Here is a 14,674-nt window from a genome sequence, read left to right as displayed (position 1 = left end):
TGTATCACTTAGATGACTAGAGGGATGTCTATCTGAGTGGGAGTTCATTTAATAATTTGATTAGATGAACTTAATTATCATGAACATAGTCAAAAGGTCTTTGCAAATTATGTCGTAGCTTACGCTTTAGTTCTACTAAGATATGTTCCTAGAGAAAATTTAGTTGAAAGTTGATAGTAGCAATTATGCAGACTGGGTCCGTAAACTGAGGATTGTCCTCATTGCTGCATAGAAGGTTTATGTCCTTAATGCACCACTCGGTGTGCTGAACCTCGAGCGTCGTCTGTAGATGTTGCGAAACATCTGACATACACGTTTTAATGACTACGTGATAGTTCAGTGTGTGATGTTAACGGTTGAAAATTGTGGCACCAAAGACGGTTTTGAAACGTCGCAGAACATATGAGATGTTCCAAAGACTGAAATTGGGATTTCAGACTAGTGCCCACGTCAAGAGGTATGAGACCTCTGACAAGTTTCTTAAGCCTGCAAACTAAGGGAGAAAAGCTCAATCGTTGAGCATGTGCTCAGATTGTCTGAGTACTACAATCGCTTGAATCGAGTGGGAGTTAATCTTCCAGATGAGATAGTGATGGTTCTCCATAGTCAAGCTATTAGAGCTTCGTGATAAACTATAACATATCAGGGATAGACATGATGATCCTTGAGCAACTCGCGATGTTTGACACCGCGAAAGTAGAAATCAAGTAGGAGCATCAATTGTTGATGGTTAGTAAAACCACTAGTTTCAAGAAGGGCACGGGCAACAAGGGATACTTCATGAAACGGCAAATCAGTTGCAGCTCTAGTGAAGAAAGCCAAGGTTGAACCCAAACCCGAGACTAAGTGCTTCTGAGATGAGGGGAACGGTCACTGAAGCAGAACTGCCCTAGATACTTCGTAGATGAGAAGGCTGGTAAGGTCGACAGAAGTATATTGGATATACATTATATTAATGTGTACTTTACTAGTACTCCTAGTAGCACCAGGGTATTAGACACCGGTTCGGTTGCTAAGTGTTAGTAACTCGAAATAAAAGCTGCGGAATAAACGGAGACTAGCTAAAAGTGAGATGACGATATGTGTTGGAAGTGTTTCCAAGGTTGATGTGATCAAGCATCGCATGCTCCCTCTACCATCGAGATTGGTGTTAAACCTAAATAATTGTTATTTGGTGTTTACGTTGAGCATAGACATGATTGGATTATGATGTTCATTTAAGAAGAATAATGGTTACTCTTTTTATTTGAATAATACCTTCAATGGTCTTGCACCTAAAATAAATGGTTTATTGAATCTCGATCGTAGTGATACACATGTTCGTGCCAAAAGATATAAAATAGTAATGATAGTACCACATACTTGTGGCATTGCCATTTGAGTCATATTGGTATAGAACGCATGAAGAAGCTCCATGTAGATGGATCTTTGGACTCACTCGTTTTTGAAAAGATTGAGACATGCGAACCATGTCTATTGGTATATATGCATGAAGAAACTCCATGCAGATGTATCGTTTGGACTCACTTGATTTTGAATCACTTGAGACATGCAAATCATACCACATGGGCAAGATGACTGAAAGGCCTCGTTTTCAGTAAGATGGAACAAGAAAGTAACTTGTTGGAAGTAATACATTTTGATGTCTGCAGTCCAATGAGTGCTGAGGCATGTAGTGGATGTCGTTATGTTCTTACTTCACAGATGATTTGAGTAGATGCTGAGTGTATTTACTTGATGAATCACAAGTCTGAATTATTGAAAGGTTCAAGTGATTTCAGAGTGAAGTTGAAGATCGTCGTGACAAGAGGATAAAATGTCTATGATATGATCATAGAGATGAATATCTGAGTTACGAGTTTGGCACACAATTAAGACATTGTGGAAAGTGTTTCACAATTAATACCGCCTGGAACACCATAGTGTGATGGTGTGTCCGAACATCATAACTGCACCCTATTGGATATGGTGCATACCATGATGTCTCTTATCGAATTACCACTATCGTTTATGGGTTAGGCATTAGAGACAACCGCATTCACTTTAAATAGGGCACCACGCAATTCCGTTGAGACGACACCGTATGAACTATGGTTTAGAGAAACCTAAGCTGTCGTTTCTTAAAAGTTTGGGGCTGCGACGCTTATGTGGAAAAGTTTTAGGCTGATAAGCTCGAACCCAGAGCGGATAAATGCATCTTCATAGAATACCCAAAAACAGTTGGGTATACCTCCTATTTCAGATCCGGAAGCAAAGTGATTGTTTCTATAAACATGTCCTTTCTCGAGGAAAAGTTTCTCTCGAAAGAATTGAGTGGGAGGATGGTGGAGACTTGATGAGGTTATTGAACCATTGCTTCAACTAGTGTGTAGCAGGGCACAGGAAGTTGTTCCTGTGGCACCTACACCAATTGAAGTGGAAGCTTATGATAGTGATCATGAAACTTCAGATCAATTCACTACAAAACCTCGTAGGTCGACAAGGATGCGTACTACTTCAGAGTGGTACATAATCCTGTCTTGGAAGTCATGTTGCTAGACAACAATGAACCTACGAGCTATGGAGAAGCGATGATGGGCCCGGATTCCGACGAATGGCTCGAGGCCATAAAATTCGAGAGAGGATCCATGTATAAAAACAAAGTGTAGACTTTGGAAGAACTACTTGATGGTCGTAAGGCTGTTGGGTGCAGATGGATTTTAAAAGGAAGACGGACAATGATGGTAAATGTCACCATTAAGAAAGCTCGACTTGTCGTTAAGATGTTTTCCGACAAGTTCAAGGAGTTGACTACGACGAGGCTTTCTCACTCGTAGCGATGCTAAGAGTCTGTTGGAATTATATTAGCAGTTACTGCATTATTTATGAAATCTTGCAGATAGGATGTCAAAACATTGTTTCCTCGACGATTTTCTTGAGGAAAGGTTGTATGTGATACAACCAGAAGGTTTTGTCAATCCTGAAATATGCTAACAAGTGTGCAAAGCTCCAGCAATCCTTCTAAGGACTGGAGTAAGCATCTCGGAGATGGAATGTACGCTTTGATGAGATGATCAAAGATTTTGGGTTTATACAAAGTTTATGAGAAACATGCATGTATTTCCAAAGAAGTGAGTGGGAGCACTATAGATTTTTTGATGAGTATATGTTGTTAACATATTGTTGATCAGAAATGATGTAGAATTTCTGGAAAGCATACAGGGTTATTTGAAAAGTGTTTTTCAATGGAAAACCTGGATTAAGCTAGTTGAACATTGAGCATCAAGATCTATAAGGATAGATCAAAAACGCTTGATAGTACTTTCAAATGAATACATACCGTGACAAGATTTTGAAGGAGTTCAAAATAGATCAGCAAAGAAGGAGTTCTTGGCTGTGTTACAAGGTGTGAATATTGAGTAAGACTCAAGACCTGACCATGGCAGAAGAGAGAGAAAGGACGAAGGTCGTCCCCTATGCTTAAGACGTAGGCTCTACAGTACGCTATGCTGTGTACCGCACCTGAAGTGTGCCTTGCCATGAGTTAGTCAAGGGGTACAATAGTGATCCGGGAATGGATCACATGACAGTGGTCGAACTTATCCTTAGTATCTAGTGGACGAAGGAATTTTCTCGATTATGGAGGTGGAAAAGGAGTTCGTCATAAAGGGTTACGTCGATGCAAACTTTGACACTAATCCAGATGATTCTGATTAGTAAACCGGATTCGTATAGTAGAGCAGTTATTTGGAATAGCTCCAAGTAGCACGTGGTAGCTTTTTCTACAAGATGACATAGAGATTTGTAAAGCACACACGGATCTGAAAGGTTCAGACCCGTTGACTAGTAACCTCTCTCACAAGCGAGATATGAACAAACCCCATGGGTGTTGGATTCATTACAATCACATAGTGATGTGAACTAGATTATTGACCCTAGTGCAAGTGGGAGACTGTTGGAAATATGCCCTAGAGGCAATAATAAAATGGTTATTATTGTATTTCCTTCTTCATAATAATTGTCTATTGTTCATGCTATAATTGTATTAACTGGAAACCGTAATACATGTGTGAATACATAGACCACAACATGTCCCTAGTAAGCCTCTAGTTGACTAGCTCGTTGATCAATAGATGGTTATGGTTTCCTGACCATGGACATTGGATGTCATTTATAACGGGATCACATCATTAGGAGAATGATGTGATGGACAAGACCCAATCCTAAGCATAGCACAAGATTGTGTAGTTCGTTTGCTAAGAGCTTTTCTAATGTCAAGTATCATTTCCTTAGACCATGAGATTGTGCAACTCCCGGATACCGTAGGAATGCTTTGGGTGTACCAAACGTCACAACGTAACTGGGTGGCTATAAAGGTGCACTACAGGTATCTTCGAAAGTGTCTGTTGGGTTGGCACGAATCGAGACTGGGATTGGTCACTCCGTACGACGGAGAGGTATCTCTGGGCCCACTCGGTAATGCGTCATCATAATGAGCTCAATGTGACTAAGGAGTTAGCCACGGGATCATGCGTTACAGAACTAGTAAAGAGACTTGCCGGTAACGAGATTGAACGAGGTATTGGGATACCGACGATCGAATCTCGGGCAAGTAACATACCGATAGACAAAGGGAATTGTATACGGGATTGATTGAATCCCCGACATCGTGGTTCATCCGATGAGATCATCGTGGAACATGTGGGAGCCAATATGGGTATCCAGATCCCGCTATTGGTTATTGGCCGGAGAGGTGTCTCGGTCATGTCTGCATGGTTCCCGAACCCGTAGGGTCTACACACTTAAGGTTCGGTGACGCTAGAGTTGTTATGGGAAATAGTATGTGGTTACCGAAGGTTGTTCGGAGTCCCGGATGAGATCCCGGACATCATGTGGAGTTCCGGAATGGTCCGGCGATGAAGATCGATATATTGGACAAAGGGTATTGGAGTCCGGAAGTGTTCCGGGGGTACCAGGCTATGGCCAGCATGACCGAAAGGTGTTTCGGGAGCCCCGGCAAGTGTTGGAGGGCCTCATGGGCCAAAGGGGAAGGGACAAACCAGCGCACTAAGGGGTGGTGCGCCCCCCCACCCTTTCCCACGTTACTTGGGGAGGTGGGGCGCCTCCACCTGGCTTGGGAGGCAAGCCTCCACCTGCTTGGCTTGGGGGGCAAGTCTCCCTAGGATTTTCCCTAGGGAGATCCAATCTGCTTGGCCGCCGCCCCCTAGGGGAAACCCTAGGGCGCCTCCCCCTCTCCCCTTGCCCCTATATATAGTGGAGGGGTGGGAGGGCAGCCGAACCTCTTCCCTGGCGCAGCCCTCCCTCCTCATACACATCCTCCTCCTCCTCCGTAGTGCTTAGCGAAGCTCTGTCGGAGAACCACGAGCTCCATTGCCACCACGCCGTCGTGCTGCTGGAGTTCTACCTCAACTTCTCCTCTCCCCTTGCTGGATCAAGAAGGAGGAGACGTCCCCGGGCTGTACGTGTGTTGAACGCGGAGGCGCCGTCCGTTCGGCGCTAGATCGGATCTTCCGCGATTTGAATCGCTGCGAGTACGACTCCATCAACCGCGTTCTTGTAACGCTTCCGCTTAGCGATCTTCAAGGGTATGAAGATGCACTCCCTCTCTCTCGTTGCTAGCATCTCCTAGATTGATCTTGGTGACACGTAGGAAAATTTTGAATTATTGCTACGTTCCCCAACACGGATATAGTCGTCCAATATATCGATCTTTACGTCTCGACCATTTCGAGACCCCTCGTCATGTCCCCGATCTCATCCGGGACTCCGGACTACCTTCGGTACATCAAAACACATAAACTCATAATATAACCGTCATCGAACTTTAAGCGTGCGGACCCTACGGGTTCGAGAACAATGTAGACATGACCGAGACACGTCTCCGGTCAATAACCAATAGCGGAACCTGGATGCTCATATTGGCTCCCACATATTCTACGAAGATCTTTATCGGTCAAACCGCATAACAACATACGTTGTTCCCTTTGTCATCGGTATGTTACTTGCCCGAGATTCGATCGTCGGTATCTCAATACCTAGTTCAATCTCGTTACCGGCAAGTCTCTTTACTCGTTCCGTAATACATCATCCCGCAACTAACTCATTAGTTACAATGCGTGCAAGGCTTATAGTGATGTGCATTACCGAGTGGGCCCTGAGATACCTCTCCGACAATCGGAGTGACAAAACCTAATCTTGAAATACGCCAACCCAACAAGTACCTTCGGAGACACCTGTAGAGCACCTTTATAATCACCCAGTTACGTTGTGACGTTTGGTAGCACACAAAGTGTTCCTCCGGTAAACAGTAGTTGCATAATCTCATAGTCATAGGAACATGTATAAGTCATGAAGAAAGCAATAGCAGAATACTAAACGATCGTGTGCTAAGCTAACGGAATGGGTCAAGTCAATCACATCATTCTCCTAATGATGTGATCCCATTAATCAAATGACAACTCTTTGTCTATGGCTAGGAAACATAACCATCTTTGATCAACGAGCTAGTCAAGTAGAGGCATACTAGTGACACTTTGTTTGTCTATGTATTCACACATGTATCATGTTTCCGGTTAATACAATTCTAGCATGAATAATAAACATTTATCATGATATAAGGAAATAAATAATAACTTTATTATTGCCTCTAGGGCATATTTCCTTCAGTCTCCCACTTGCACTAGAGTCAATAATCTAGTTCACATCGCCATGTGATTTAACACCAATAGTTCACATTACCATGTGATTAACACCCATCGTCATGTGACCAACACCCAAAGGGTTTACTAGAGTCAATAATCTAGTTCACATCACTATGTGATTAACACCCAAAGAGTAGTAAGGTGTGATCATGTTTTGCTTGTGAGAGAAGTTTAGTCAACGGGTCTGCCACATTCAGATCCGTATGTATTTTGCAAATATTCTATGTATTCAATACTCTGCACGGAGCTACTCTATCTAATAGCGCCCACTTTCAATATGTATCTAGATCGAGACTTAGAGTTATCCAGATCGGTGTCAAAGCTTGCATCGACGTAACTCTTTATGACGAACCTTTTGTCACCTCCATAATCGAGAAACATATCCTTATTCCACTAAGGATAATTTTGACCGCTGTCCAATGATCTACTCCTAGATCACTATTGTACTCCCTTGCAAAACTCAGTGTAGGGTATACAATAGATCTGGTACACAGCATGGCATACTTTATAGAACCTATGGTTGAGGCATAGGGAATGACTTTCATTCTCTTTCTATCTTCTGCCGTGGTCGGGCTTTGAGTCTTACTCAATTTCACACCTTGTAACACAGGCAGGAACTCTTTCTTTGACTGTTCCATTTTGAACTACTTCAAAACCTTGTCAAGGTATGTACTCATTGAAAAAACTTATCAAGCGTCTTGATCTATCTCTATAGATCTTGATGCTCAATATGTAAGCAGCTTCACCAAGGTCTTTCTTTGAAAAACTCCTTTATGCTTTCCAGAAAATTCTACATTATTTCTGATCAAAAATATGTCATTCACATATACTTATCAGAAATGCTGTAGTGCTCCCACTCACTTTCTTGTAAATACAGGCTTCACCGCAAGTCTGTATAAAATTATATGCTTTGATCAACTCATCAAAGCGTATATTCCAACTCTGAGATGCTTGCACCAGTCCATAGATGGATCGCCGGAGCTTGCATATTTTGTTAACACCTTTAGGATTGACAAAACCGTCTGCTTGCATCATATACAACTCTTCTTTAATAAATCCATTAAGGAATGCAGTTTTGTTTATCCATTTGCCAGATTTCATAAAATGCGGCAATTGCTAACATGATTCGGACAGACTTAAGCATCTCTACGCGTGAGGAAATCTCATCGTAGTCAACACCTAGAACTCGTAGAAAACCTTTTTTGCGACAATTCAAGCTTTGTAGATAGTAACACTACTATCAGCGTCCGTCTTCCTCTTGAAGATCCATTTATTTTCTATGGCTTGCCGATCATCGGGCAAGTCAACCAAAGTCCACACTTTGTTCTCATACATGTATCTCATCTCAGATTTGATGGCCTCAAGCCATTTCGCGGAATCTGGGCTCATCATCGCTTCCTCATAGTTCGTAGGTTCATCATGGTCAAGTAACATGACCTCCAAAATAGGATTACCATACCACTCTGGTGTGGATCTCACTCTGGTTGACCTACGAGGTTTGGTAGTAACTTGATCTGAAGTTACATGATCATCATCATTAGCTTCCTCACTAATTGGTGTAGGAGTCACAGGAACAGATTTCTGTGATGAACTACTTTCCAATAAGGGAGCATGTACAGTTACCTCATCAAGTTCTACTTTCCTCCCACTCACTTCTTTCGAGAAAAACTCCTTCTCTAGAAAGGATCCATTCTTAGCAACGAATATCTTGCCTTCGGATCTGTGATAGAAGGTGTACCCAACAGTAACTTTTGGGTATCCTATGAAGACGCACTTTTCCGATTTGGGTTTGAGCTTATCAGGATGAAACTTTTTCACATAAGCATCGCAACCCCAAACTTTAAGAAACGACAGCTTAGGTTTCTTGCCAAACCATAGTTCATACGGTGTCGTCTCAACGGATTAGACGGTGCCCTATTTAATGTGAATGCAGCTGTCTCTAATGCATAACCCTAGAACGATAGTGGTAAATCGGTAAGAGACATCATGGATTGCACTATATCCAATAAAGTACGGTTATGACGTTCGGGCACACCATTATGCTATAGTGTTCCAGGTGGCATGAGTTTGTGAAACTATTCCACATTGTTTTAATTGAAGGCCAAACTCGTAACTCAAATATTTTACCTCCACGATCATATCGTAGAAACTTTTATTTTTGTTACGGTGATTCTCCACTTCACTCTGAAATTCTTTGAACTTTTCAAATGTTTCAGACTTGTGTTTCATCAAGTAGATATACCCATATCTGCTCAAATCATCTGTGAAGGTCAGAAAATAATGATACCCGCCGCGAGCCTCAACACTCATTGGATTGCATACATCCGTATGTATTATTTCCAATAAGTCAGTTGCTTGCTCCATTGTTCTGGAGAACCGAGTTTTAGTCATCTTGCCCATAAGGCATGGTTCGCAAGCATCAAGTGATTCATAATCAAGTGATTCCAAAATTCCATTAGCATGGAGTTTCTTCATGCGCTTTACACCAATATGGCCTAAACGGCAGTGCCACAAATAAGTTGCACTATCATTATTAACTTTGCATCTTTTGGCTTCAATATTATGAATATGTGTATCACTACGATCGAGATCCAACAAACCATTTTCGTTGGGTGTATGACCATAGAAGGTTTTATTCATGTAAACAGAACAACAATTATTCTCTAACTTAAATGAATAACCGTACTGCAATAAACATGATCAAATCATATTCATGCTCAACGCAAACTCCAAATAACACTTATTTATGTTCAACACTAATCCCGAAAGTATAGGGAGTGTGCGATAATGATCATATCAATCTTGGAACTACTTCCAACACACGTCGTCACCTCGCCCTTAACTAGTTTCTATTCATTCTGCAACTCCCGTTTCGAGTTACTACTCTTAGCAACTGAACCAGTATAAAATACCGAGGGGTTGCTATAAACACTAGTAAAGTACACATCAATAACATGTATATCAAATATAGCTTTGTTCACTTTGCCATCCTTCTTATCCACCAAATACTTGGGGCAGTTCCGCTTCCAGTGACCAGTCCCTTTGCAGTAGAAGCACTCAGTCTCAGGCTTAGGTCCAGACATGGGCTTCTTCACTTGAGCAGCAACTTGCTTTCCGTTCTTCTTGAAGTTCCCCTTCTTCCCTTTGCCCTTTTCTCGAAACTAGTGGTCTTGTTAACCGTCAACACTTGATGTTTTTCTTGATTTCTACCTTCGTCGATTTCAGCATCACGAAGAGCTTGGGAATTACTTTCGTCATCCCTTGCATATTATAGTTCATCGCAAAGTTCTACTAACTTGGTGATAGTGACTAGAGAATTCTGTCAGTCACTATTTTATCTGGAAGATTAACTCCCACTTGATTCAAGCGATTGTAGTACCCAGACAATCTGAGCACATGCTCACTGCTTGAGCTATTATCCTCCATCTTTTAGCTATAGAACTTGTTGGAGACTTCATATCTCTCAACTCGGGTATTTGCTTGAAATATTAACTTCAACTCCTAGAACATCTCATATGGTCCATGACGTTCAAAACGTCTCTGATGTCCCGATTCTAAGCCGTTAAGCATGGTGCACTAAACTATCAAGTAGTCATCATATTGAGCTAGCCAAACGTTCATAACGTCTGCATCTGCTCCTACAATAGGTCTGTCACCTAGCGATGCATCAAGGACATAATTCTTCTGTGCAGCAATGAGGATAATCCTCAGATCACGGATCCAATCCGCATCATTGCTACTAACATCTTTCAACTCAGTTTTCTCTAGGAACATATCAAAATAAAACAGGGGAGCTAAACGCGAGCTATTGATCTACAACATAGATATGCTAATACTAGCAGGACTAAGTTCTGATAAATTAAAGTTCAATTAATCATATTACTTAAGAACTCCCACTTAGATAGACATCCCTCTAATCCTCTAAGTGATCACATGATCCAAATCAATTAAACCATGTCTGATCATCACATGAGATGGAGTAGTTTCAATGGTGAACATCACTATGTTGATCATATCTACTATATGATTCACGCTCGACCTTTCGGTCTCAGTGTTCCGAGGCCATATCTGTTATATGTTAGGCTCGTCAAGTTTAACCTGAGTATTCCGCGTGTGCAACTGTTTTGCACCCGTTGTATTTGAACGTAGAGCCTATCACACCCGATCATCACGTGGTGTCTCAGCATGAAGAACTTTCGCAACGGTGCATACTCAGGGAGAACACTTATACCTTGATAATTTAGTGAGAGATCATCTTATAATGCTACCGTCAATCAAAGCAAGATAAGATGCATAAAAGGTAAACATCACATGCAATCAATATAAGTGATATGATATGGCCATCATCATCTTGTGCTTGTGATCTCCATCTCCGAAGCACCGTCATGATCACCGTCGTCACCGGCGCGACACCTTGATCTCCATCGTAGTATCGTTGTCGTCTCGCCAACTATTGCTTTTACGACTATCGCTACCGCTTAGTGATAAAGTAAAACAATTACATGGCGATTGCATTGCATACAATAAAGCGACAACCATATGGCTCCTGCCAGTTGCCGATAACTCGGTTACGAAACATGATCATCTCATACAATAAAATATAGCATCATGTCTTGACCATATCACATCACAACATGCCCTGCAAAAACAAGTTAGACGTCCTCTACTTTGTTGTTGCAAGTTTTACGTGGCTGCTACGGGCTTAGCAAGAACCGTTCTTACCTACGCATCAAAACCACAACGATAGTTTGTCAAGTTGGTGCTGTTTTAACCTTCCCAAGGACCGGGCGTAGCCACACTTGGTTCAACTAAAGTGAGAGAGACAGACACCCGCCAGTCTCAGATGCCACTGTTGGGGAACATAGTAATTTCAAAATTTTCCTACGCACACACAGGATCATGGTGATGCATAGCAACGAGAGGGTAGAGTGTTGTCCACGTACCCTCGTAGACCGAAAGCGGAAGCGTTAGCACAACACGGTTGATGTAGTCGTACGTCTTCATGATCCGACCGATCAAGTACCGAACGCACGACACCTCCGAGTTCAGCACACGTTCAGCTCGATGACGTCCCTCGAACTCCGATCTAGCCGAGCTTTGAGGGAGAGTTCCGTCAGTACGACGGCATGGTGACGATGATGATGTTCTACCGATGCAAGGCTTCGCCTAAGCACCGCTACGATATTATCCAGGTGGACTATGGTGGAGAGGGGCACCGCACACAGCTAAAAGATCCAAGAGATCAATTGTTGTGTCTCCAAGGGGTGCCCCCCTCCCCGTATATAAAGGAGTGGAGGAGGGGGAGGGCCGGCCCTCTCTATGGCGCGCCCTAGGAGGAGTCCTACTCCCACCGGGAGTACGATTCCCCCCTTCCAAGTAGTAGGAGTAGGAGTCAAGGAAAGGGGAGAGAGAAGAGAAGGAAGGAGGGGGCGCAGCCCCTCCCCCTAGTCCATTTCGGACTAGGCCTTGGGGGGGGGGGCGCAGCCTCTCCTCTCTCTTTCCCCTAAAGCCCAATAAGGCCCATATACTCACCGGCGAATTCCTGTAACTCTCCGGTACTCCGAAAAATACCCGAATCACTCGGAACCTTTCCGATGTCCGAATATAGTCGTCCAATATATTGATCTTTACGTCTCGACCATTTTGAGACTCCTCGTCATGTCCCCGATCTCATCCGGGACTCCGAACTACCTTCGGTACATCAAAACACATAAACTCATAATATAACCGTCATCGAACTTTAAGCGTGCGGACCCTACGGGTTCGAGAACAATGTAGACATGACCGAGACACATCTCTGGTCAATAACCAATAGCGGAACCTAGATGCTCATATTGGCTCCCACATATTCTACGAAGATCTTTATCGGTCAAACCGCATAACAACATACGTTGTTCCCTTTGTCATCCGTATGTTACTTGCCCGAGATTCGATCGTCGGTATCTCAATACCTAGTTCAATCTCGTTACCGGCAAGTCTCTTTACTCGTTCCGTAATACATCATCCCGCAACTAACTCATTAGTTACAATGCTTGCAAGGCTTATAGTGATGTGCATTACCGAGTGGGCCCACAGATACCTCTCCGACAATCGGAGTGACAAATCCTAATCTCGAAATACGCCAACCCAACAAGTACCTTCGGAGACACCTGTAGAGCACCTTTATAATCACCCAGTTACGTTCTGACGTTTGGTAGCACACAAAGTGTTCCTCCGGTAAACGGGAGTTGCATAATCTCATAGTCATAGGAACATGTATAAGTCATGAAGAAAGCAATAGCAGGATACTAAACGATCGTGTGCTTAGCTAACAGAATGGGTCAAGTCAATCACATCATTCTCCTAATGATGTGATCCCATTAATCAAATGACAACTCTTTGTCTATGGCTAAAAAACATAACCATCTTTGATCAACGAGCTAGTCAAGTAGAGGCATACTAGTGACACTCTGTTTGTCTATGTATTCACACATGTATCATGTTTCCAGTTAATACAATTCTAGCATGAATAATAAACATTTATCATGATATAAGGAAATAAATAATAACTTTATTATTGCCTCTAGGGCATATTTCCTTCACCTTGCTGCCCCTATTGTCACTGGGAAAGGACACCGCAAGATTGAACCCAAAGCTAAGCACTTCTCTCATTGCAAGAAAGATCAATCTAGTAGGCCAAACCAAACTGATAATTCGAAGAGACTTGCAAAGGTAACCAATCATACATAAAAGAATTCAGAGAAGATTCAAATATTGTTCATAGATAAACTTGATCATAAACCCACAATTCATCGGTCTCAACAAACACACCGCAAAAGAAGATTACATCGAATAGATCTCCATGAGAGAGGGGAGAACATTGTATTGAGATCCAAAAAGAGAGAAGAAGCCATCTAGCTAATAACTATGGACCCGAAGGTCTGAGGTAAACTACTCACACATCATCGGAGAGGCTATGGTGTTGATGTAGAAGCCCTCCGTGATCAATGCCCCCTCCGCCAGGACTTCGGAAGAGGCCCCAAGATGGGATCTCACGGGTACAGAAGGTTGCGGCGGTGGAATTAGGTTTTCGTGGATGCTTCTGTTGGTTTGGGGGTACGTAGGTATATATAGGAGGAAGAAGTACGTCGGTGGAGCAACATGGGCCCCACGAGGGTGGAGGGCGCCCCCCCTACCTCGTGCCCTCCTGGTTGATGTCTTGACGTAGGGTCCAAGTCCTCTGGATCACGTTTGTTCCGAAAATCACGTTCCCGAAGGTTTCATTCCGTTTGGACTCCGTTTGATATTCCTTTTCTGCGAAACTCTGAAATAGGCAAAAAAACAGGAATTTGGGCTGGGCCTCCTGTTAATAGGTTAGTCCCAAAAATAAGATAAAAGTGTATAACAAAGCCCATTAATCATCCAAAATAGAATATAATGTTGCATGAAGCAATAAAAAATTATAGATACGTTGGAGACGTATCAAGCATCCCCAAGCTTAATTCCTGCTTGTCCTCGAGTAGGTAAATGATAAAAACAGAATTTTTGATGCGGAATGCTACTTAGCATAAATTTTTAATGTAACCCTCTTAATTGTGGTATGAATATTCAGATCCGAAAGATTCAAGACAAAAGTTTAATATTGACATAAAAGTAATAATACTTCAAGCATACTAACTAGGCAATTATGTCTTCTCAAAATAACATGGCCAAAGAAAGTTCATCCCCACAAAATCATATAGTTTAGTCATGCTCCATTTTCATCACACAAGAATGCTCTCATCATGCACAACCCCGATGACAAGCCAAGCAATTGTTTCATACTTTAGTAATCTCAAACTTTTTCAACCTTCACGCAATACATGAGCGTGAGCCATGGATATAGCACTTTGGGTGGAATAGAATATAATGATGGGGGTTATGTGGAGAAGACAAAAAAGGACAAAGTCTCACATAAACGCGGCTAATCAACGGGCTATGGAGATGCCCATCGA

The sequence above is a fragment of the Aegilops tauschii genome, chromosome 7 (genome assembly GCF_002575655.3).
Source record: "Aegilops tauschii subsp. strangulata cultivar AL8/78 chromosome 7, Aet v6.0, whole genome shotgun sequence".
Classification (NCBI taxonomy): Eukaryota; Viridiplantae; Streptophyta; class Magnoliopsida; order Poales; family Poaceae; genus Aegilops; species Aegilops tauschii.
The sequence above is the reverse complement of the archived record's forward strand: the minus strand, read 5'-3'. Positions refer to the sequence as shown.